The sequence below is a fragment of the Bombina bombina genome, chromosome 3, assembly GCF_027579735.1.
Source record: "Bombina bombina isolate aBomBom1 chromosome 3, aBomBom1.pri, whole genome shotgun sequence".
In the NCBI taxonomy this organism is placed as follows: domain Eukaryota; kingdom Metazoa; phylum Chordata; class Amphibia; order Anura; family Bombinatoridae; genus Bombina; species Bombina bombina.
In genome coordinates this window covers 113,466,880-113,494,321 of record NC_069501.1, presented here as the reverse complement: position 1 = coordinate 113,494,321, position 27,442 = coordinate 113,466,880, and positions in this window count along the sequence as shown.

The window sequence follows — 27,442 nt, the reverse complement described above, 5'->3', positions numbered from 1 at the left end:
TGCTGTAGCTCCAAGAACCAACCAAACACACTAAAGAAAATGGCCGCTGCGCATGGGTTTATGTATGAATTTTGAATGGCGTAATTACGTGTCGCATCTTTTAGAACTGGCCGTTGTATTTTACGATTCGTAGCCTAATTTGCATAAAACTACACTTTATTGAGACTTTACGTGAACAAAATACTGGCGTTAGTACTTGCGACGACTAAAATGTGTATTTGCGCATATTTTAGTTGATTGTCAGTTTTTCCTACTTACGCCAGTTTAGCATCTGACGGCGCAGTATATTGGATAGGTCAAGTTGCGAGGTGAAATTACAAGCGGCGCGGGTTCTCTCACTTGCGCCGAAAACTATGACCTATATCGGATCGCGCCCCAAGTGTTTTTAGCACTCTTTAGCTTGCATTTCTAGTTTTGCATACGTCTTTTCCTATCAGTGAATAAGCATGTAGTGCATTCTGACGCGATCAGTGAAAGAGCTTAACGCTCCCAAGGAATTCCCCTGTTTAGCACATTTTCCATGGTTGCTAAACTCATTATACAATAAAGAACTAAAGTAGGAATTTTTACAATAAAGAAATAAACAGTGTTTTTAGTCTGGAAATATCATTGCATGTCAAATACGATTTTTTTCTGACATAAGTTCAAATTGCATTTTAATATGAATTTGAATGTATACTATCAATATTATTTTTAACATTTAATGGAATAACATTTTTACTAAATACTTTCAGTATAATTTTCAAACTGATTATTTTATTGAGCACTAAACTATACACATACAGAAATGTAGGTAATGTCATTTAGCAAGATACACATCCCTCAAGATAAAACTTGTCCAGAATCCTGAAGGATCTTGTATTGCTGATATATTTTTTTAATAATCTCACTTAAAAAGCAGAGAGCATTAGAGGAGATAAAGCACACTCGCACCTCCCAACCATTCTGCAGGACTTTCACGGGTTGGGAGGTATAGCTTACTTCCCACCCACAGCCTTTGTGTCCTGGTTTTAAGGGACTGACCTGGACATGCCCACTACCCACCCACAAACCGTCCACAACTAGCCCATGAACACCCATGGACTTCCCCTCATCCTGCCCCTCTGTACATAATCCTGCCTTTCCTGTGTGCACCCCCCGGTGAGCCACTGCCAACAAACTCTAAACCTCCCACATCCCAAAAATCATCCAGTAGATGTTGGGAAGTATGCAGTCTCTCTTAGGGCCCGATGAGCTATAGGTCTTCGCTCAAGTGAGATGATCTAAGAAGTTTTGTTAATATGGCAAGGTCCCTCAAACAATGTTAAAAACAAAATTTATGCTTGACTGATAAATTAGTTTCATTTGAGGTGGTAAGAGTCCCCGAGTTTATTGCTTCTGGGATTCAACTCCTGGCCACTAGGAGGAGGCAAACATTTTTGTTTTCTTTCATAAGGTGGTGAGAGTCCATAAGTTCATTACTTTTGGGAACTAATACCCAAGCTGTGGAGTCCATGAGTAATATGGGCGGGATAAAAAATATTGAAAAAACATAATTTATGTAAGAACTTACCTGATAAATTCATTTATTTCATAGTGGCAAGAGTCCATGAGCTAGTGACGTGTGGGATATACATTCCTACCTTGAGGGGGCAAAGTTTCCTAAACCTTAAAATGCCTATAAATACACCTCCCACCTCACTCATACTTCAGTTTAACGTATAGCCAAGAATTGAGGTGTAAAAAGGAGTAAAAGGCATACAAAAAAGAGGAACTGGAAAAAATAATGTGCTTTATACAAAAAAAATCATAACCACAAAAAATAGGTTGTGTCTCATGGACTCTTGCCACTATGAAATAAATTAATTTATCAGGTAAGTTCTTACATAAATGATATTTTCTTTCATGTAAGTGGCAAGAGTCCATGAGCTAGTGACGTATGGGATATAATACCCAAAATGTGGAAGTCCACGAGTCACTAGAGAGGGAGGGATAAAATAAAAACAGCTAAATCCGCTGAGAAATTAAATCCAAAAAAATAATTACGTTTTCTTAAAAATGTCAGAAAAACCTCAAATCAAAAAGGCATCAAACTGAGACAACTGCCTGAAGAACCTTTCTACCAATGGCTGCTTCCGAAGAAGGAAACACATCAAAATGGTAAAATGTAGTAAAAGTATGCAAATAAGACCAAGTTACTGCTTTGTAAATTTGATCAACTGAAGCTTCATTCTTAAAAGCCCAAGAAGTGGCAACTGATCTAGTAGAATGAGTTGTAATTCTCTGACGCGGAGACTGCTCCGCCTCCAAATAAGCTTTGTGAATCAAAAGTTTCAACCAAGAAGCCAGATAGAACCAAAAAAGAAGCCAGATAAAATCCAAAGGATGTAAAGACCTTTCAAGAGTATTCTTAGGATTAGGACATAAAGAAGGAACAACAATTTCCCTATTGATGTTGTTAGAATTTACAATTTTAGGCAAAAATGTAAATGAAGTCCACAAAACAGCTTTATCTTGATGGAAAAACAGATAAGGAGACTCACAAGACAGAGCAGACAATTCGGAAACTCTCCTAGCAGAAGAGATAGCCAAAAGAAATAACACTTTCTAAGAAAGTAGTTTAATATCCAAAGAATGCATAGGCTCAAAAGGAGGAGCCTGGAAAATTTTCAAAACCAAATTGAGACTCCAAGGAGGAGAAATAGATTTAATAACAGGTTTAATACGAATCAACGCCTGAACCAACCAGTGAATATCAGGAAGTTTAGCAATCTTTTTATGAAATAAGACAGAGCAGAAATTTGTCCTTTCAAAGTATTTGCAGATAAACCCTTATCCAAACCATCCTGAAGTAACTGTAAAATCCTAGGAATTTTGAAAGAATGCAAAGAATAATTATGAGTGGAACACCATGAAATATAAGTTTTCCAAACCCGATGATAAAGTTTCCTGGAAACAGACTTACGAGCCTGTATCATAGTGCTAATCACTGAGTCAGAAAAACCTCTATGACTAAGCACTAAGCGTTCAATTTCCATGCCATCAAATTTAAATATTTGAGATCCTAATGGAAAAATGGCCCTTGAGACAGAAGGTCTGGCCTTAAAGAAAGTGGCCAAGGTTGGCAACTGGACATCCTGACAAGGTCCGGATACCAAAACCTGAGAGGCCAAGCTGGAGCTATCAGAAATACATAAGATTGTTCCATTATGATCTTGGAGATCACCTTTGGAAGAAGAACTAGAGGCGGAAAAATGTAAGCAGGTTGGTAAAACCAAGAAACTGCTAGAGCATCTACCATCTCTGCCTGAGGATCCTTGGACCTGGAAAGGTACCTTGGAAGCTTCTTGTTCAGACACGAGGCCATCATATTTCTGGGGGACCCCACATCTGTACCAATTGAAAAAAGACATCTAGATGGAGAGACCACTCTCCCAGGTGTAAACGACTGAGATAATCTGCTTCCCAATTGTCTACTCCTGGGATATGAATCGCAGAAATTTGATAAGAGTTGAATTCTGCCCAAGAAAGTATCAGAGATACTTCTTTCATTGCTGAAGGACTGTGAGTTCTCCCTTGATGATTGGCATATGCCACTGTAGTGATATTGTCTGTCTGGAATTGAATATAAAGTTCTTTCTTCAATAGAGGCCAAGCCTGAAGAGCTCTGAAAATAGCACAGAGTTCTAAAATATTGATTGGTAACCTCGCCTCCTGAGGTTCCCAAACCCCTTGTGCTGTCAGAGACCCCCAGACAGCTCCACAACCTGTAAGACTTGCATCTGTTGTGATCACAGTCCAGGAAGGACGAAAAAAGGAGGTCCATTGAACAATAAGGTGATGGTTTAACCACCAAGACAGAAATTGTTGAATTTTGGGACTTAAAGGGACACTAAACCCAAAAATTTTCTTTAATGATTCAAGTAGAGAGTATAATTTTAAACAACATCCCAATTTACTTATATTATCTAATTTGCTTAAGTCTTTAGATATCCTTTGTTGAAGAAATAGCAGCGCACATGGGTGAGCCAATCACACAAGGCATCTGTGTGCAGCCACCAATCAGCAGCTACTGAGCCTATCTAGATATGCTTTTCAGCAAAGGATATTAAGAGAATGAAGCAAATTAAATAATAGTAAATTAGAAAGTTGTTTAAAATGACATGCTCTTTCTAAATCATGAAAGAAAAAATGTGGATTTTGTGTCCCTTTAAGTATATCAACTGTGATATCTGAGTATAATCCCTGCACCATTGGTGCAACATGCAAAGCTGAAGAGGTCTCATATGAAAATGAGCTAAGGGGATCGCATCCGATGCTGCAATCATGAGACCTAAAACTTCCATTCACATAGCTACTGAAGGGAATGATAGAGACTGAAGGTTTAGACAAGATAACACTAACTTCATTTGTCTCTTTTTCTGTCAAAGAAAGAGTCATGGACACTGAATCTATCTGGAAACCTAAAAAGGTGACCTTTGTCTGAGGAATCAAGAAACTCTTTTGTAAATTGATCCTCCAACCATGTCTTTGAAGAAACAACACAAGACGTTTTGTGTAAGATTCTGCTAAATGAAAAGATTGAGCTAGTACCAAGATATTGTCAAAATAAGGAAACACCGTAATACCCTGCTCTCTGATTACAGATAGAAGGGCACCGAGAACCTTTGAAAAGATTCTCGGAGCTGTCGCTATGCCAAAAGGAAGAGCGACAATTTGGTAATGCTTGTCTAGAAAAGAGAATCTCAAAAACCGATAGTGGTCTGGGTGAATCGGAATATGAAGATAAGCGTCCTGTAAGTGTCAGGGTTTTTTCCCTGTTTTGTTTGCCATGTGCTGCTGGCAACCACTTTACTCACCTCTCTTGCTGACTCTGGTGCATACTGTGTGATGCTGCTCATTTCCTGCACTTCCTTTTATGGCCAGACTGGTGTACATCATCCGTTTGAGACAGGATTCAGTCTCAGAATTGTGATGTCATCACTTATTATTTAAAGGGCCTCTGTTCAGTATGCTTTGCTCTTGCGTTGTCTCAGACCTGTTTGTGAGAGCTCCTGTGTATTACCTGGCTGTCTGACGTCCCTCCTGGTTCCTGATCTCTGGCTTGTTCCCGACTCTGCTGTTCTCCTTGTTCCTGATTCCGGCTCGTCTGACTACTCGCTTTGGCTCCTGACTCGGCTCCTCTGACTTTTTGCTTTGGCTCCTGACCCGGCTCGTCTGACTACCAGCTCTGGTTTTGATTCCTGGCTTGTTATTTGACTTGTGGACTTTTAATTATTTTTTGCTATTAATAAAGGTGTGATTATTTTTGCACTTCTCGTCTCAGTCTGATTCCTGGCACCCTGACAGTAAGTCTATTGTGGGCATGAAATTACTATTACAAAACGATTTAAAGTTTTCAGATCCAGAATTGGTCTGAATGAATCTTCCTTCTTTCGGACAATGAACAGATTTGAATAAAAACCCAAACCCTGTTCCTGTAGAGGAACTGAACAATCACCCCTGAAAGCTCTAGGTCTGAAACACACTTCAGAAAAGCCTGAGCCTTTACAGGGTTTGTTGGAACATGGGAAGGAAAGAATCTTCCCATGGGAGGTCTTATTCTGAAACTTATTTGATACCCCTGAGAAACAATATCCTGAATCCACTAATTTTGGACAGAATCTGCCCAAATGTCTTGAAACAATTGAAATAATTTCAATCTGCCCCCCACCAGTTGAACTGGTTTGAGGGCTGCACCTTCATGCAGTCTTAGGGGCTGTATTTGGTTTCTTATAAGACTTGGATTTATTCCAATTCGTTGATAGTTTACAATTAGAACCAGAGGCCTTAGGGGAAGGAGTATTTTTTTGTTCCTTAGTCTGACAAAAGAAACAAAAATGATTGGGAGCTTTAAATTTACTCGTAGATTTCTTATCTTGAGGCAGAAAAACTCCCTTACCCCCCGTAATAGTGGAGATAATAGAATCCAATTGAGAACCAAATAAATTATTACCTTGAAAGGATAAAGGTAGTAATCTAGATTTAGACACCATAACAGCATTCCATGATTTAAGCTATAAAGCTCTTCTAGATAAAATAGCTAAAGACATAGATTTAATATCAATCTTAATAATATCAAATATAGCATTACAAATTAAATTATTAGCATGTTGAAGTAAAAGAACAATGTTAGACAAATCAGGATCTGATAACTACTGAGCTAAACTGTCCAACCAAAAAGTTGAAGCAGCAGCAACATCAGCAACAGAAATAGCAGGTTTAAGAATATAGCCAGTATGTAAATATGCATTCCTAAGATAAGATTCAATCTTCCTATCTAAGGGATCCTTAAAAGAAATACTATCTTCCATAGGAATAGTAGTATGTTTAGCAAGAGTAGATATAGCACCATCAACCTGACACACTCTTCAAGGGAGCAGGTTCAGGTGTTGGAAGCTGTTGTACAGAGGTGTCAAGTTCTGGGGTTAAAGTTGTGTTTTGTCTGTGTGAGTCTTTCCTTTTTGGCATAATTAAACTGGTACAAAGATTTTAGGAAATAAGGTGAAGGTTTTATTGATAAGTTAATTAGCAATGCAGAGGGATGCAAAACAGATAAAAGGCAAAGTATCTGTGCAGACAATAATAGAAAGTAACTTGGTTCAGACAGTCTTAAAGCAGGCAAAAATGTAAATAAACTGTAGACAAGAAAATTGGCAATAGCAGGCAGGATACATAGATATGCTGTAGACAAAAACATGGCAATAAAAGGCAGGATATGAAGAGATGCTGTAATCAGGTAACTTTGTAATAACAGGCATAGGCTGTAAACTGGAACTCTGTAATAACAGGCAGGAATGTAGATCTTTGTAATAACAGGCAGAATACTTGCATAGGCTGTAGACTGGAACTCTGTAGTAACAGAGAGGAATACAGATCTTTGTAATAACAACAGGCAGGATACTTGCATAGGCTGTAGACTGGTAACTTTGTAGTAACAGACAGGAATGCAGATCTTTGTAATAACAGGCAGGATACTTGCATAGGCTACTTGCATAGGCTACAGACTGGTGGCGTAGAGGTAAGTCAACAGGCTGGGAAAGAACAGCAGCAGAAATAGAAACAGGTCCCAGGTTCAATTATAGGCTGGATCATGGCAGTACTCCCTCCTCAAGGGCAACCTCTGGGCAGACTTAGAATTCTTGTATAGCTCCAGATCTTTGATGTGTACTAGAGTGCCATCAGAGGCATAAGTACAATCAGGGGGTATTATCTTTTTTGAAGGGTTCTCCAGAAGAGGATTCTGTGGACTGGAATTAGTATAGAGGCCCCGAACAGGACAGATCTTTGGTTTCTGTGCAGTTTTAGGCTTGTAGGTTCTGAAGCTGTGGGTCTGAGGAATAAAAGGTAAAGAAACATTTTTCCAAACAGCAGTTTAAAGCACCGTCCCTTTAGTCTCAGAATCAGTATTATCTTCAATGGTAGAATAGTTAGACATTTCTCTTGTTAAGTGTATTCAGTCCACGGGTCATCCATTACTTATGGGATATATTCCCTTCCCAACAGGAAGTTGCAAGAGGATCACCCAAGCAGAGCTGCCACATAGCTCCTCCCCTCACATGTCATATCTAGTCATTCTCTTGCAACTCAACTAGATAGGACGTTGTGAGAGGTCTGTGGTGTTTTTTTATACTTAGTTTATTTCTTCAATCAAAAGTTTGTTATTTTAAATGGCACCGGAGTGTGCTGTTTGTTCTCAGGCAGTATTTGGAAGAAGAATCTGCCTGCGTTTTCTATGATCTTAGCAGAAGTAACTAAGATCCACTGGCTGTTCTCGCACATTCTGAGCAGTGGGGTAACTTTCAGAAAGGGAATAGCGTGTGGGGAATCCTACAAACAAGGTATGTGCAGTAAATTATTTTTCTAAGGAATGGAATTGACTAAGAAAATACTGCTGATACCGATGCAATGTAAGTACAGCCTTAAATGAAGTAGCGACTGGTATCAGGCTGATAAATGTATGTACAATAAGTAATTTTCTAAGGAATGGAATTTGACTAAGAAAATACTGTTAATACTGAAATAATGTATGAGCCTTAACTGCAGTAGAAGCGACTGGTAGCAGGCTTATTAATAACACTACCTAACTTTTAAAGTGCATGTTTAAAACGTTTACTGGCATGTTATTCGTTTTTTGTGAGGTACTTTGGTGATAAATCTATTGGGGCATGATTTTTTTTGGCTGTCGTTTATTTCTACATAGAAACGGTTAACTGAGGTTTCCCACTGTTGTAGTATGAGTGGGAGGGGCCTATTTTAGCGCTTTTTTGCGCAGTAAAAATTCAGTTACAGTCTTCCTGCTTCTTCCTCCTTGATCCAGGACGTCTCTAGAGAGCTCAGGGGTATTCAAAATTCATTTTGAGGGAGGTAATCAGTCACAGCAGACCTGTGACAGTGTGTTTGACTGTGATAAAAACGTTAATTGTTAAATTGATTATCCGTTTTTGGGTATTAAGGGGTTAATCATCCATTTGCTAGTGGGTGCAATGCTTTGCTAACTTAATACATTTACTGTGAAAATTCGGTTGCTATAACTGATTTGGTTCATTGTTATTTCAACTGTGGCGATTTTTTGTGCTTCTTAAAGGCGCAGTAGCGTTTTTTATATTGCTTGTAAACTTATTTAAAAGGATTTTCCAAGCTTGCTAGTCTCATTGCTAGTCTGTTTAAACATGTCTGACACAGATGAATTTGTTTGTTCACTATGTTTGAAGGCCAATGTGGAGCCCCACAGAAATATGTGTACTAAATGTATTGATGTCACTTTGAATAAAAGTCAATTTATATCTGTAAAAAAATTATCACCAGACAACGAGGGGGAAGTTATGCCGACTAACTCTCCTCACGTGTCAGTACCTTCGCCTCCCGCTCAGGAGGCGCGTGATATTGTGGCGCCAAGTACATCAGAGAGGCCCATACAAATCACTTTGCAAGACATGGCTGCTGTTATGACAGAGGTATTATCTAAATTGCCTGAATTAAGAGGCAAGCGCGATAGCTCTGGGTTAAGGACAGAGCGCGCTGATGATGTGAGAGCCATGTCTGATACTGCGTCACAATTTGCAGAACATGAGGACGGAGAGCTTCATTCTGTAGGTGACAGATCTGATCCAGGGAGACCGGATTCAGAGATTTCTAATTTTAAATTTAAGCTTGAGAACCTCGTGTATTGCTAGGGGAGGTATTAGCGGCTCTGAATGATTGTAACACGGTTGCAATTCCAGAGAAAATATGTAGGTTGGATAGATACTTTGCAGTACCGGTGTGTACTGACGTTTTTCCTATACCTAAAAGGCTTACAGAAATTATTAGCAAGGAGTGGGATAGACCCGGTGTGCCCTTTTCCCCTCCTCCGATATTTAGAAAAATCTTTCCAATAGACGCCACCACACGAGACTTATGGCAGACGGTCCCTAAGGTGGAGGGAGCAGTTTCTACTTTAGCTAAATGTACCACTATCCCGGTGGAGGATAGTTGTGCTTTTTCGGATCCAATGGATAAAAAATTAGAAGGTTACCTTAAGAAAATGTTTGTTCAACAAGGTTTTATCTTACAGCCCCTTGCATGCATTGCGCCTGTCACTGCTGCTGCGGCATTCTGGTTTGAATCTCTGGAAGAGGCCATTCGCACAGCTCCATTGGATGAGATTATGGCCAAGCTTAAAGCACTTAAGCTAGCTAATGCATTTGTTTCTGATGCCGTTGTACATTTAACCAAACTAACGGCTAAGAACTCCGGATTCGCCATCCAGGCGCGCAGAGCGCTATGGCTTAAATCCTGGTCAGCTGACATGACTTCTAAATCTAAATTGCTTAATATTCCTTTCAAAGGGCAGACCTTATTCGGGCCCGGTTTGAAAGAAATTATTGCTGACATTACTGGAGGTAAGGGTCATACTCTTCCTCAGGACAGGGCCAAATCAAAAACCAAACAGTCTAATTTTCGTGCCTTTCGTAACTTCAAGGCAGGAGCAGCATCAACTTCCTCCGCTCCAAAACAGGAAGGACCTGTTGCTCGTTACAGACAGGGCTGGAAAGCTAACCAGCCCTGGAACAAGGGCAAGCAGGCCAGAAAGCCTACTTCTGCACCTAAGACAGCATGAAGAGAGGGCCCCCGATCCGGAAACGGATCTAGTGGGGGGCAGACTATCTCTCTTCGCCCAGGCTTGGGCAAGAGATGTCCAGGATCCCTGGGCGTTGGAGATCATATCTCAGGGATATCTTCTGGACTTCAAAGCTTCTCCTCCACAAGGGAGATTTCATCTTTCAAGGTTATCAGCAAACCAAATAAAGAAAGAGGCATTTCTACGCTGTGTGCAAGACCTCTTAGTAATGGGGGTGATCCACCCAGTTCCGCGGACGGAACAAGGGCAAGGGTTTTACTCAAATCTGTTTGTGGTTCCCAAGAAAGAGGGAACCTTCAGACCAATCTTGGACCTAAAAATCCTAAACAAATTCCTAAGAGTTCCATCATTCAAAATGGAAACTATTCGAACCATCCTACCCATGATCCAAGAGGGTCAATACATGACCACAGTAGACTTAAAGGATGCCTACCTTCATATACCGATTCACAAAGATCATTATCGGTACCTAAGATTTGCCTTTCTAAACAGGCATTACCAGTTTGTAGCTCTTCCCTTCGGGTTAGCTACGGCTCCGAGAATTTTTACAAAGGTTCTGGGCTCACTCCTAGCGGTGCTAAGACCGCGAGGCATAGCGGTGGCTCCGTACCTAGACGATATTCTGATACAAGCGTCAAGTTTTCAAATTGCCAAGTCTCATACAGAGATAGTTCTGGCATTTCTGAGGTCGCATGGGTGGAAGGTGAACGTGGAAAAGAGTTCTCTATCACCACTCACAAGAGTCTCCTTCCTAGGGACTCTGATAGATTCTGTAGAAATGAAAATTTACCTGACGGAGGCCAGGTTATCAAAACTTTTAAATGCTTGCCGTGCCCTTCATTCCATTCCACGCCCGTCAGTAGCTCAGTGCATGGAAGTAATCGGCTTAATGGTAGCGGCAATGGACATAGTACCATTTGCGCGCCTGCATCTCAGACCTCTGCAATTATGCATGCTAAGTCAGTGGAATGGGGATTACTCAGATTTGTCCCCTCTACTAAATCTGGATCAAGAGACCAGAGACTCTCTTCTCTGGTGGCTTTCTCGGGTCCATCTGTCCAAGGGGATGACCTTTCGCAGGCCAGATTGGACAATTGTAACAACAGATGCCAGCCTTCTAGGTTGGGGCGCAGTCTGGAACTCCCTGAAGGCTCAGGGATTATGGACTCAGGAGGAGAAACTCCTCCCAATAAATATTCTGGAGTTGAGAGCAATATTCAATGCTCTTCTAGCTTGGCCTCAGTTAGCAACACTGAGGTTCATCAGATTTCAGTCGGACAACATCACGACTGTGGCTTACATCAACCATCAAGGGGGAACCAGGAGTTCCCTAGCGATGATGAAAGTCTCAAAGATAATTCGCTGGGCAGAATCTCACTCTTGCCACCTGTCAGCGATCTACATCCCAGGCGTGGAGAACTGGGAGGCGGATTTTCTAAGTCGCCAGACTTTTCATCCGGGGGAGTGGGAACTTCATCCGGAGGTCTTCGCTCAACTGATTCATTGTTGGGGCAAACCAGATCTGGATCTCATGGCGTCTCGCCAGAACGCCAAGCTTCCTTGTTACGGATCCAGGTCCAGGGACCCGGGAGCGGCGCTGATAGATGCTCTGACAGCCCCTTGGGTCTTCAACATGGCTTATGTGTTTCCTCCATTTCCGATGCTACCTCGACTGATTGCCAAGATCAAACAGGAGAGAGCATCGGTGATTCTGATAGCGCCTGCGTGGCCACGCAGGACCTGGTATGCAGACCTAGTGGACATGTCGTCCTGTCCACCATGGTCTCTACCTCTGAGGCAGGACCTTCTAATACAAGGTCCTTTCAAACATCCAAATCTAATTTCTCTGAGGCTGACTGCATGGAGATTGAACGCTTGATCCTATCAAAGCGTGGCTTCTCTGAGTCAGTTATTGATACCTTAATACAGGCACGGAAGCCTGTTACCAGAAAAATTTACCATAAGATATGGCGTAAATATTTATATTGGTGCGAATCCAAGGGTTACTCATGGAGTAGGGTTAGGATTCCTAGGATATTGTTCTTTCTACAAGAGGGTTTAGAAAAGGGCTTATCTGCTAGTTCGTTAAAGGGACAGATTTCTGCTCTGTCTATTCTCTTACACAAACGTCTGGCAGAAGTTCCAGACGTCCAGGCTTTTTGTCAGGCTTTGGCTAGGATTAAGCCTGTGTTTAAAACTGTTGCTCCTCCGTGGAGCTTGAACTTGCTTCTTAAAGTTCTTCAAGGGGTTCCGTTTGAACCCCTTCATTCCATTGATATTAAGCTTTTATCTTGGAAAGTTCTGTTTTTGATGGCTATTTCCTCGGCTCGAAGAGTCTCTGAGTTATCGGCCTTACATTGTGATTCTCCTTATCTGATTTTCCATTCAGACAAGGTAGTTCTGCGTACTAAACCTGGGTTTTTACCTAAGGTAGTTTCTAACAGGAATATCAATCAGGAGATTGTTGTTCCATCATTATGTCCTAATCCTTCTTCAAAGAAGGAACGACTTTTGCATAATCTGGACGTAGTCCGTGCCCTGAAGTTCTATTTACAGGCAACTAAAGATTTTCGTCAAACTTCTTCCCTGTTTGTCGTGTACTCTGGTCAGAGGAGAGGTCAAAAAGCTTCAGCAACCTCTCTCTCCTTTTGGCTTCGTAGCATAATACGTTTAGCCTATGAGACTGCTGGACAGCAGCCCCCTGAAAGAATTACAGCTCATTCCACTAGAGCTGTGGCTTCCACCTGGGCCTTTAAGAATGAGGCCTCTGTTGAAAAGATTTGCAAGGCTGCAACTTGGTCTTCGCTTCACACTTTTTCAAAATTTTACAAATTTGACACTTTTGCTTCTTCGGAGGCTGTTTTTGGGAGAAAGGTTCTACAGGCAGTGGTTCCTTCCATTTAAGTTCCTGCCTTGTCCCTCTCATCATCATGTACTTTGGCTTTGGTATTGATATCCCATAAGTAATGGATGACCCGTGGACTGAATACACTTAACAAGAGAAAACATAATTTATGCTTACCTGATAAATGTATTTCTCTTGTAGTGTATTCAGTCCACGGCCCGCCCTGTCTTTTTAAGGCAGATCTAAATTTTAATTAAAACTCCAGTCACCACTGCACCCTATGGTTTCTCCTTTCTTGTCTTGTTTTGTTTTGGTCGAATGACTGGATATGACATGTGAGGGGAGGAGCTATGTGGCAGCTCTGCTTGGGTGATCCTCTTGCAACTTCCTGTTGGGAAGGGAATATATCCCATAAGTAATGGATGACCCGTGGACTGAATACACTACAAGAGAAATAAATTTATCAGGTAAGCATAAATTATGTTTTCATCTGAAATGCACAAAGATAAGAATGTAGGTGAATTTGGTAGGCAAGTCTCAGGATTAGTAGTACTAGGATTCTGTGGATGACATGTTAATAGTTCACAGGAATCAGAGTCTTTGGAAGGTGCAGTCCTAAGCAGATCAATTGGGGGATGTAAAATAGAACCAATGCAGAGCTCATCGCCAGAGGAATCCAAAGTGGGATTAAAGTCTGACTTCCTCTCAGTAGCCTGTCCATCTGATGAATCAGGACTTAGAGGTGAAGACCCCGGAGCAGACTTTTAGGGGGTCTCACTGGACAAAAGGATATTACATGCCCAGTAGCTCCACAATCGAAACATAAGCCATTAGTTCTCCTTCTGGCCATCTCATAAGTGGATAGAGGGGTTGATATACTCCTTTGGATTAGTAAGGATGCAGTGGACACAGGAGTAGGAGTTCCCAAACCAGAATTTTTTTTTCTCATAAAGTCTTTCAGGCTATCCTGTAAAGTCTGTAATCCTGCAGTGAAAAGTTGGATAAGTGACTTCAATGCATCCGGAAGTGACTTTAGAATTTGGTTAAGTTGTAGTAGAGTCCACAGAGCCCACAGACAAAATTCTCTGACACTTCAGTCAAAGAATTGATCACCTCCGCAAGCTCTGATGCATGGCCTTGACATTCTGTCACACTCTTCAAGGGAGCAGGTTCAGGTGTTGGAGGCTGTTGTGCAGAGGTGTCAGGTTCTTGGGTTAAAGTTGTGTTTTGTCTGTGTGAGTCTTTCCTTTTTGGCATAATTAAACTGGTACAAAGATTTTAGGAAATAAGGTGAAGGTTTTATTGATAGGTTAAATAGCAATGCAGAGGGATGCAAACTAGATAAAAGGCTAACGGCTAGATTTAGAGTTCTGCGGCCAAAGGGGTGCGTTAGCTACGCTGGCTTTTTTTCTCCCGCACCTTTTAAATACCGCTGGTATTTAGAGTTCACAGAAGGGCTGCGTTAGGCTCCAAAAAGGGAGCATAGAGCATAATTTACCGCCACTGCAACTCTAAATACCAGCGTTGCTTACGGACGCGGCCAGCTTCAAAAACGTGCTCGTGCACGATTTCCCCATAGGAAACAATGGGGCTGTTAGAGCTGAAAAAAAAACACCTGCAAAAAAGCAGCGTTCAGCTCCTAACGCAGCTACATTGTTTCCCATGGGGAAACACTTCCTAAGTCTGCACCTAACACCCTAACATGAACCCCGAGTCTAAACACCCCTAACCTTACACTTATTAACCCCTAATCTGCCGCCCCCGCTATCGCTGACCCCTGCATATTATTATTAACCGCCGCCAGCTACGTTATCCCTATGTACCCCTAATCAGCTGCCCCTAACATCGCCGACCACTATGTTATATTTATTAACCCCTAATCTGCCGCCCCCGCTATCGCTGACACCTGCATATTATTATTAACCCCTAATCTGCCGCTCCGTACACTGCCGCAACCTACATTATACCTATGTACCCCTAATCTGCTGCCCCTAACACCGCCGACCCCTATATTATATTTATTAACCCCTAATCTGCCCCCCACAACGTCGCCTCCACCTACCTACAATAATTAACCCCTAATCTACCGACCGGATCTCACCGCTACTATAATAAATGTATTAACCCCTAAAGCTAAGTCTAACTCTAACCCTAACACCCCCCTAACTTAAATATAATTTAAATCTAACTAAATAAATTAACTATTATTAAATAAATTATTCTATTTAAAGCTAAATACTTACCTGTAAAATAAACCCTAATATAGCTAAAATATAAATTATAATTATATTGTAGCTATTTTAGGATTAATATTTATTTTACAGGCAACTTTGTAATTATTTTAACCAGGTACAATAGCTATTAAATAGTTAATAATTATTTAATAGTTACCTAGTTAAAATAATTACAAAATTACCTGTAAAATAAATCCTAACCTAAGTTACAATTAAACCTAACACTACACTATCAATAAATTAATTAAATAAAATACCTACAATTATCTACAATTAAACCTAACACTACACTATCAATAAATTAATTAAATACAATACCTACAAATAAATACAATTAAATAAACTAACTAAAGTACAAAAAATAAAAAAGAACTAAGTTACAAAAAATAAAAAAATATTTACAAACATTAGAAAAATATTACAACAATTTTAAACTAATTACACCTACTCTAAGCCCCCTAATAAAATAACAAAGCCCCCCAAAATAAAAAAATGCCCTACCCTATTCTAAATTTAAAAAGTTCAAAGCTCTTTTACCCCATGCCCCAATCAGATTGAGCTCGCATTCTATTGGCTGATCGGATCAGCCAATCGGATTGAACTTGATTCTGATTGGCTGATTCCATCAGCCAATCAGAATTTTCTTACCTTAATTCCGATTGGCTGATAGAATCATATCAGCCAATCGGAATTCGAGGGACGCCATCTTGGATGACGTCCCTTAAAGGAACCGTCATTCGTTGGGAAGTCGGCGGGATGAACATGGATCCGGAAGAAAGAAGATTGAAGATGCCGCTTGATAGAAGACTTCAGCCGGATCATGGACCTCTTCAGCTCCCGCTTGGATGAAGGCTTCAGTCGGATCATGGACATCTTCAGCCCCCCGCTTGGGCTTGGATCAAGATATCGGAGGAGCTCTTCTGGATCGATCGGTGAACCCGGCGTGGTGAAGATAAGGTAGGAAGATCTTCAGGGGCTTAGTGTTAGGTTTATTTAAGGGGGGTTTGGGTTAGATTAGGGGTATGTGGGTGGTGGGTTGTAATGTTGGGGGGGAAATTGTATGTTTTTTTTACAGGCAAAAGAGCTGAATTCTTTGGGGCATGCCCCGCAAAGGGCCCTTTTCAGGGCTGGTAAGGTAAAAGAGCTTTGAACTTTTTTAATTTAGAATAGGGTAGGGCATTTTTTTATTTTGGGGGTCTTTGTTATTTTATTAGGAGGCTTAGAGTAGGTGTAATTAGTTTAAAATTGTTGTCATATTTTTCTAATGCTTGTAAATATTTTTTTATTTTTTGTAACTTAGTTCTTTTTTATTTTTTGTACTTTAGTTAGTTTATTTAATTGTATTTATTTGTAGGTATTGTATTTAATTAATTTATTGATAGTGTAGTGTTAGGTTTAATTGTAGATAATTGTAGGTATTGTATTTAATTAATTTATTGATAGTGTAGTGTTAGGTTTAATTGTAACTTAGGTTAGGATTTATTTTACTGGTAATTTTGTTATTATTTTAACTAGGTAACTATTAAATAGTTATTAACTATTTAATAGCTATTGTACCTGGTTAATATAATTACAAAGTTGCCTGTAAAATAAATATTAATCCTAAAATAGCTACAATATAATTATAATTTATATTGTAGCTATATTAGGGTTTATTTTACAGGTAAGTATTTAGCTTTAAATAGGAATAATTTATTTAATAATAGTTAATTTATTTCGTTAGATTTAAATTATATTTAAGTTAGGGGGGTGTTAGGGTTAGAATTAGACTTAGCTTTAGGGGTTAATACATTTATTATAGTAGCGGTGTGGTCCGGTCGGCAGATTAGGAGTTAATTATTGTAGGTAGGTGGAGGCGACGTTGGGGGCGGCAGATTAGGGGTTAATAAATATAATATAGGGGTCGGCTGTGTTAGGGGCAGCAGATTAGGGGTACATAGGGATAATGTAGGTTGCGGCGGTGTACGGAGCGGCAGATTAGGGGTTAAAAAAATATGCAGGTGTCAGCGATAGCGGGGGCGGCAGATTAGGGGTTAATAAATATTATGTAGGGGTTGGCGATGTTAGGGGCAGCAGATTAGGGGTACATAGGGATAACGTAGCTGGCGGCGGTGTACGGAGCGGCAGATTAGGGGTTAAAAAATTTAATAGCGTGATGTGGGGGGACCTCGGTTTAAGGGTACATAGGTAGTTTATGGGTGTTAGTGTACTTTAGAGCACAGTAGTTAAGAGCTTTATAAACCGGCGTTAGCCCAGAAAGCTCTTAACTACTGACTTTTTTCTGCGGCTGGAGTTTTGTCGTTAGATTTCTAACGCTCACTTCAGCCACGACTCTAAATACCGGCGTTAGAAAGATCCCATTGAAAAGATAGGATACGCAAATGGCGTAGGGGGATCTGCGGTATGGAAAAGTTGCGGCTGCAAAGTGAGCGTTAGACCCTTTCCTGACTGACTCCAAATACCAGCGGGCGGTAAAACCCAGCGTTAGGAGCCTCTAACGCTGGTTTTGACGGCTACCGCCCAACTCTAAATCTAGGCCCTAGTCTTTGTGCAGACAATAATACAAAGTAAATTGGTTCAGACAGTCTTAAAGCAGACAAAAATGTAAATAAACTGTAGACAAGAAACTTGGCAATAGCAGGCAGGATACGTAGATATGCTGTAGACCAAAACTTGGCAGTAACAGGCAGGATATGAAGAGAACACAACTAACAAAGTAATTGTAATAGGGTATACAATTGTATATAGTATGCTCTTACTTGTGTATCAATTTGAAGCTCTGCCCTAAAGATCAAAGTCAACATTAAAATGATAAATTTCATACATTCATACTTAAATCTTTATTAAAGAAACGTAAAAAGAAAAAAACTACCACACATACAACAGCTTAAGCTAATGTTAAAAACACTAAACCCAGTTGTGGTTTAAGTTCCCATATGATTTCTAAAACTCAGAATAGAAATTTAAATTGTAATGGCCAACAGTAATATAATGTTTCTAAATAAAGCCCTTTCAATCCGAGGGCTATAGTTAAGTGATCTTATTTCATGTAATTGGCAAGAGTCCATGAGCTAGTGACGTATGGGATATACAATCCTACCAGGAGGGGCAAAGTTTCCCAAACCTCAAAATGCCTATATATACACCCCTCACCACACCCACAATTCAGTTTTTACAAACTTTGCCTCCTATGGAGGTGGTGAAGTAAGTTTGTGATAAGATTTCTACGTTGATATGTGCTTCTCAGCATTTTGAAACCCGATTCCTCTCAGAGTACAGTAAATGTCAGAGGGATGTGAAGGGGGTATCACCTATTGAATGCAATGGTTTTCTTCACGGGAGATCTATTTCATAGGTTCTCTGCTGTCGGTCGTAGAGATTCATCTCCTACCTCCCTTTTCAGATCGACGATATACTCTAATATTCCATTACCTCTACTGATAACCGTTTCATTACTGGTTTGACTATCTGCTATATGTGGATGGGTGTCTTTTGGTAAGTATGTTTTCATTACTTAAGACACTCTCAGCTATGGTTTGGCACTTTATGCATTAATATAAAGTTCTAAATATATGTATTGTACTTATATTTGCCATTAGTCAGGTTTAAGTGTATTTCCTTTTGCAGACTGTCAGTTTCATATCTGAGAAATGCATTTTTTTAGGAAAAATATTTTCTTACCTGGGGTATAGTCTTTTTTCAATTGACTGTTCTTTTTAATTCGCGGGCAAAATTAGGCTCGCAAAGGCGCAAAATGCCAACGTATATTACAACGCGTTATATATATATAACGTTACGTTCGATGACGCAAATTCGTCATTTCCGTCGTCTTAGTCGACGCCGAGTCCTTTCACAAGGTTGCGTCTTTGACGATGGGAGTGTGTCATTTCCAGATGTTGTTAGCGCCAAAAAAAAAATTCTGTTTGTGTTGTGCGTCATACTTGCATGCTTGGCGCCAAATATTTTCATTATTTAAAACCCCATTCCTATATGCCTCTTGCCTTTTTCTCTATCAGAGGGCTATGCTGTTTGCATTTTTTTCCCATTCCTGAAACTGCCATATAAGGAAATTGATCATTTTGCTTTATATGTTGTTTTTTCTCTTACATTTGCAAGATGTCTCAATCTGATCCTGTCTCAGAAATCACTGTTGGAACCCTGCTGCCTGATAACAGTTCTACCAAAGCTAAGTGCATTTGTTTTAAACTTGTGGAGATTATTTCTCCAGCTGTGGTTTGTAATAGTTGTCATGATAAGCTTTTACATGCAGAGAATGTGTCCATCAGTAATAGTGCATTGCCTTCAACATCTAATGTACAAGATATACCTGTAAATTTAAAAGATTTTATTGCTGATTCTATTCAGAAGGCTTTGTCTGCCATCCCGCCTTCTAATAAACGTAAAAGGTCTTTTAAAACTTCTCATAAAGTTGATGAAATTTCAAATGACCGACAACATACTGAATTATCCTCCTCTGATGAGGATCTATCTGATTCAGAAGATCCTTCCTCAGATATTGACACTGACAAATCTACTTATTTATTTAAAATGGAGTACATTCGTCCTTTGTTAAAAGAAGTGTTGATTACATTGGATATTGAGGAAACTAGTCCTCTTGTTATTAAGACTAGTAAACGTTTAAATTCTGTTTATAAACCTCCTGTGGTTACTCAAGAGGTTTTTTCCAGTTACTGATGCTATTTCTGATATGATTTCTAAGAAATGGAATAGGCCTGGTACTTCTTTTATTCCTTCTTCAAGGTTTAAAAAATTGTATCCTTTGCCAGCAGTTAGATTGGAGTTTTGGGAATAGATCCCCAAAGTTGATGGGGCTATCTCTACTCTTGCTAAACGTACTACTATTCCTATGGAAGATAGTACTTCTTTTAAAGATCCTTTAGATAGGAAACTTGAATCTTATCTAAGGAAAGCCTATTTATATTTGGGTCATCTTCTCAGGCCTGCAATTTCTTTGGCTGATGTTACAGCTGTATCAACTTTTTGGTTGGAAAATTTAGCGCAACAAGAAATGGATTCTGATTTGTCTAGCATTGTTTGCTTGCTTCAACATGCTAACCATTTTATTTCTGATGCCATTTTTTATATCATCAAAATTGATGTTAAATCTATGTCTTTAGCTATTTTAGTGGCTTAAAGGGACAGTCTACACCAGAATTTTTTTGTTTTAAAAGATAGATAATCCCTTTATTACCCATTCCCCAGTTTTGCATAACCAACACAGTTATAATAATATACTTTTAACCTCTGTGATTATCTTGTATCTAAGCCTCTGCAAACTGCCCCTTTTTTCAGTTCTTTTGACAGACTTGCAGTCTAGCCAATCAGTGCCTGCTCCCAGATAACTTCACGTGCACGAGCACAGTGTTATCTATATGAAATATGTGAACTAACACCCTCTAGTGGTGAAAAACTGTTAAAATGCAATCTGAAAAGAGGTAGGCTTCAAGGTCTAAGAAATTAGCATATGAACCTCCTAGGTTAAGCTTGCAACTAAGAATACCAAGAGAACAATGCAAAATTGGTGATAAAAGTAAATTGGAAAATTGTTTAAAATTACATGCTCTATTTAAATCATGAAAGTTTATTTTGGCCTAGACTGTCCCTTTAAATCTTGGAATGCTGACATGACTTCTAAGTCTAGATTGCTATCTCTATCTTTCCAAGGTAATACGTTATTTGGTTCTCAGTTGGATTCGATTATTTCAACTGTCACTGGGGGAAGTGAGTTTTTTTGCCTCAGGATAAAAGACCTAAGGGTAAATCTAAAGCTTCTAATCGTTTTCGTTCTTTTCGACAAATTAAGGAACAGAAACCTAATCCTTCCCCCAAGGAATCTGTTTCCGATTGGAAACCTTCTTCAAATTGGAATAAATCCAAGCCGTTTAAGAAACCAAAGCCAGCCCCCAAGTCCGCATGAAGGTGCGGCCCTCATTCCAGCTCAGCTGGTAGGGGGTAGATTAAGATTTTTCAAGGATGTTTGGACAAATTCTGTCCAAAATCAATGGATTCTGAGTATTGTCTCTCAGGGGTATCGAATAGGATTCAGAGTAAGACCGCCTGTGAGAAGATATTTTCTCTCACGCATCCCAGCAAATCCAGTAAAGGCTCAGTCTTTCCTGAAGTGTGTTTCAGACCTGGAGCTTTCAGGGGTAATCATGCCAGTTCCGTTTTGGGAACAGGATCTGGGGTTTTATTCAAATCTATTCATTGTCCCAAAGAAAGAAAATTCATTCAGACCAGTTCTGGATCTAAAAATTTTGAATCGTTATGTAAGAGTACCAACTTTTATAATGGTGACTATAAGGACTATTCTGCCTTTTGTTCAGCAAGGGCATTATATGTCCACAATAGAATTGCAGGATACATATCTTCATATTCCAAGTCATTAAGATCATTATCAGTTTCTGAGATTCTTTTTTCTAGACAAGCATTACCAATTTGTCGCTCTTCCATTTGGCCTAGCGACAGCTCCAAGAATCTTTTCAAAGGTTCTCGGTGCCCAACTCTCTAATCAGAGAACGGGGTATTGCGGTGTTTCCTTTTTTGGACGATATCTTAGTACTAGCTCAGTCTTTATATTCTGCAGAATCTCACACGAATCAACTAGTGTTGTTTCTTCAAAGACATGGTTTGAGGATAAATTTACCAAAAAGTTCCTTGATTCCTCAGACAAGGGTCACCTTTTTTAGGTTTCCAGATAGATTCAGTGTCCATGACTCTGTCTCTAACAGACAAGAAACGATTAAAATTGTTTTCAGCTTGTCGGAACCTTCAGTCTCAATTATTTCCTTTAGTAGCTATGTACATGGAAGTTTTAGGTCTCATGACTGCAGCATCGGACGCGATCCCCGTTTTCATATGAGACCTCTCCAGCTTTGTATGCTGAATCATTGGTGCAAGGATTATACAAGGATATCACAATTAACATCCATAAATCCCAATGTTCGACTATCTCTGACTTGGTGGTTAGATCACCATCGTATAGTTCGAAGGGCCTCTTTTGTTTGTCCAACCTGGACTGTGATCACAACAAATGCAAGTCTTTCAGGTTGGGGAGCTGTTTGGGGATCTCTGACAGCACAAGTGGTTTGGAATAGACATGTGCGATTCGTTTCGGATTTATTCGGAAATTCTGAAAATTCTGTAAATTCGGAGATTCGGATCGATTCGAATTTCCGAATTAAAATACTTCCGAATCTACCGAATGAATCTGAAATAGCTGCCGTATCTCCGAATAAATCCGAATTAGTGTTTGTTTGTTTTTTGGTACTTTTCTGATGGATGGAAGACCTCTTCTTGCCCCGCTTGGATGAAGACTTCTGCCGGTCTGGATGTCCTCTTTTGCCCCATCGGATGAAGACTTCGGCCCGGCTGGGTGAACACGACTCAAGGTAGGGAGATCTTCAGGGGGGTAGTGTTAGGTTTATTTAAGGGGGGTTTGGGTTAGAGTAGGGGTTTGTGGGTGGTGGGTTGTAATGTTGGGGGGTGGTATTGTGGGGTTTTTTTACAGGCAGAAGAGCTGTTTTCTTTGGGGCATGCCCCGCAAAAGGCCCTTTTAAGGGCTGGTAAGGTAATAGAGCTGTTAACTTTTGTAATTTAGTATAGGGTAGGGCATTTTTTTATTTTGGGGGGCTTTGTTATTTTATTAGGGGGCTTAGATTAGGTGTAATTAGTTTAAAATTCTTGTAATATTTTTTTATTTTTTGTAATTTAGTGGGGGGGGTTGTACTTTAGTTTAGTTTATTTAATTGTATTTAATTGTAGGTACTTGTAGTTAATTTATTTAATGATAGTGTAGTGTTAGGTTTAATTGTAACTTAGGTTAGGATTTATTTTACAGGTAATTTTGTAATTATTTTAACTAGGTAGCTATTAAACAGTAAATATCTATTTAATAGCTATTTTACCTAGTTAAAATAAATACAAAGTTGCCTGTAAAATAAATATAAATCCTAAAATAGCTACAATGTAACTATTAGTTATATTGTAGCTATATTAGGGTTTATTTTACAGGTATTTAGTTTTAAATAGGATTCATTTATTTAATTAATTTAATGATAGTGTAGTGTTAGGTGTAATTGTAACTTAGGTTAGGATTTATTTTACAGGTAAATTTGTATTTATTTTAGCTAGGTAGTTATTAAATAGTTATTAACTATTTAATAACTATTGTACCTAGTTAAAATAAATACAAAGTTGCCTGTAAAATAAATATAAATCCTAAAATAGCTACAATGTAACTATTAGTTATATTGTAGCTATATTAATAGCTAGTAGGGGGCTTAGATTAGGTGTAATTAGTTTAAAATTATTGTAATATTTTATTATTTTTGGTAATTTAGTGTTTGTTTTTTTGTGATACTTTTCTGATGGATGGAAGACCTCTTCTTGCCCCGCTTGGATGAAGACTTCTGCCGGTCTGAATGTCCTCTTTTGCCCCATCGGATGAAGACTTTGGCCCAGCTGGGTGAACACGACTCAAGGTAGGGAGATCTTCAGGGGGTAGTGTTAGGTTTATTTAAGGGGGGTTTGGGTTAGAGTAGGGGTATGTGGGTGGTGGGTTGTAATGTGGGGGGAGGGGTATTGTGTTTTTTTTACAGGCAAAAGAGCTGTTTTCTTTGGGGCATGCCCCGCAAAAGGCCATTTTAAGGGCTGGTAAGGTAATAGAGCTGTTAACGTTTGTAATTTAGTATAGGGTAGGGCATTTTTTTATTTTGGGGGGCTTTGTTATTTTATTAGGGGACTTAGATTAGGTGTAATTAGTTTAAAATTCTTGTAATATTTTTTATTTTTTGTAATTTAGTTTTTTTTTTGTACTTTAGTTTAGTTTATTTAATTGTATTTAATTGTAGGTACTTGTAGTTAATTTATTTAATGATAGTGTAGTGTTTAATTGTAACTTAGGTTAGGATTTATTTTTCAGGTAATTTTGTAATTATTTTAACTAGGTAGCTATTAAATAGTCAATAACTATTTAATAGCTATTGTACCTAGTTAAAATAAATACAAAGTTGCCTGTAAAATAAATATAAATCCTAAAATAGCTACAATGTAAATATTAGTTATATTGCAGCTATATTAGGGTTTATTTTACAGGTAAGTATTTAGTCTTAAATAGGATTCATTTATTTAATTAATTTAATGATAGTGTAGTGTTAGGTGTAATTGTAACTTAGGTTAGGATTTATTTTACAGGTAAATTTGTATTTATTTTAGCTAGGTAGTTATTAAATAGTTACCTAGTTAAAATAAATGCAAAGTTGCCTGTAAAATAAATATAAATCCTAAAATAGCTACAATGTAACTATTAGTAATATTGTAGCTATATTAATAGCTAGTAGGAGGCTTAGATTAGGTGTAATTAGTTTAAAATTCTTGTAATATTTTATTATTTTTGGTAATTTAGTGTTTGTTTGTTTTTTGGTACTTTTCTGATGGATGGAAGACCTCTTCTTGCCCCGCTTGGATGAAGACTTCTGCCAGTCTGGATGTCCTCTTCTGCCCCATCGGATGAAGACTTTGGCCCGGCTGGGTGAACACGACTCAAGGTAGGGAGATCTTCAGGGGGGTAGTGTTAGGTTTATTTAAGGGGGGTTTGGGTTAGAGTAGGAGTATGTGGGTGGTGGGTTGTAATGTTGGGGGGTGGTATTGTGTTTTTTTTACAGGCAAAAGAGCTGTTTTCTTTGGGGCATGCCCCGCAAAAGACCCTTTAAGGTAAGGTAATAGAGCTGATAACTTTTGTAATTTAGTATAGGGTAGGGCATTTTTTTATTTTACAGGTAAATTTGTATTTATTTTAGCTAGGTAGTTATTAAATAGTTATTAACTATTTAATAACTATTGTACCTAGTTAAAATAAATACAAACTTGCCTGTAAAATAAAAATAAACCCTAAGATAGCTACAATGTAACTATTAGTTATATTGTAGCTAGCTTAGGGTTTATTTTACAGGTAAGTATTTAGTTTTAAATAGGATTCATTTATTTAATTATAGTAAATTTATTTCGTTTTATTTAAATTATATTTAAGTTAGGGGGTGTTAGGGTTAGACTTAGGTTTAGGGGTTAATAACCTTATTATAGTAGCGGCGACGTTGGGGGAGGGAGATTAGGGGTTAATAATTGTAGGTAGGTGGTGGCGATGTTAGGGAGGGCAGATTAGGGGTTAATAAAATTTATTATAGTGTTTGCGAGGTGGGAGTGCGGCGGTTTAGGGGTTAATACATTTATTATAGTGGCGGCGATGTCCGGTCGGCAGATTAGGGGTTAATACTTGTAGTTAGATTGCGGCGACGTTGGGGGGCAGATTAGGGGTTAATAACTATAATGTAAGGGTCGGCGATGTTAGGGACAGCAGATTAGGGGTTAATAGCTATAATGTACAGTGGGGGAAAAAAGTATTTAGTCAGCCACCAATTGTGCAAGTTCTCCCACTTAAGAAGATGAGAGAGGCATGTAATTTTCATCATAGGTATACCTCAACTATGAGAGACAAAATGTGGAAACAAATCCAGACAATCACATTGTCTGATTTGGAAAGAATTTAATTGCAAATTATGGTGGAAAATAAGTATTTGGTCACCTACAAACAAGCAAGATTTCTGGCTCTCACAGACCTGTATCTTCTTCTTTAAGAGGCTCCTCTGTCCTCCACTCATTACCTGTATTAATGGCACCTGTTTGAAATTGTTATCAGTATAAAAGACACCTGTCCACAACCTCAAACAGTCACACTCCAAACTCCACTATGGTGAAGACCAAAGAGCTGTTGAAGGACACCAGAAACAAAATTGTAGACCTGCACCAGGCTGGGAAGACTGAATCTGCAATAGGCAAGCAGCTTGGTGTGAAGAAATCAACTGTGGGAGCAATAATTTGAAAATGGAAGACATACAAGACCACTGATAATCTCCCTCGATCTGGGGCTCCACGCAAGATCTCACCCCGTAGGGTCAAAATGATCACAAGAACGGTGAGCAAACATCCCAGAACCACACGGGGGGACCTAGTGAATGACTTGCAGAGAGCTGGACCAACGTAACAAAGGCTACCATCAGTAACACACTACGCTGCCAGAGACTCAGATCCTGCAGTGCCAGACGTGTCCCCCTGCTTAAGCCAGTACATGTCCGGGCCCATCTGAAGTATGCAAGAGAGCATTTGGATGATCCAGAAGCGGATTGGGAGAATGTCATATGGTCAGATGAAACCAAAGTAGAACTGTTTGGTAGAAACACAACTTGTTGTGTTTGGAGGAGAGAGAACACCATACCTACTGTGAAGCATGGGGGTGGCAACATCATGCTTTGGGGCTGTTTCTCTGCAAAGGGAACAGGACGACTGATCCGTGTACATGAAAGAATGAATGGGGCCATGTATCGTGAGATTTTGAGTGCAAACCTCCTTCCATCAGCAAGGGCATTGAAGATGAAATGTGGCTGGGTCATTCAGCATGACAATGATCCCAAACACTGCGCCCGGGCAACGAAGGAGTGGCTTCGTAAGAAGCATTTCCAGGGTGGCCTAGCCAGTCTCCAGATCTCAACCCCATAGAAAACCTTTGGAGGGAGTTGAAAGTCCGTGTTGCCCAGCGACAGCCCCAAAACAGCACTGCTCTAGAGGAGATCTGCATGCAGGAATGGGCCAACATACCAGCAACAGTGTGTGACAACCTTGTGAAGACTTTGACCTCTGTCATTGCCAACAAAGGATATATAACAAAGTATTGAGATGAACTTTTGATATTGACCAAATACTTATTTTCCACCATAATTTGCAAATAAATTCTTTCCAAATCAGACAATGTGATTGTCTGGATTTGTTTCCATAGTTTGTCTCTCATAGTTGAGGTATACCTATGATGAAAATTACAGGCCTCTCTCATCTTCTTAAGTGGGAGAACTTGCACAATTGGTGGCTGACTAAATACTTTTTTTCCCCACTGTAGGTGGCGGCGATGTTCGGTCGGCAGATTAGGGGTTAATACTTGTAGTTAGGATTGCGGCGACATTGGGGGGGGCAGATTAGGGGTTAATAACTATAATGTAGGGGTCGGCGATGTTAGGGACAGCAGATTAGGGGTTAATAGCTATAATGTAGGTGGCGGCGATGTCCGGTCGGCAGATTAGGGGTTAATACTTGTAGTTAGATTGCGGCGACGTTGGGGGGGGGCAGATTAGGGGTTAATAACTATAATGTAGG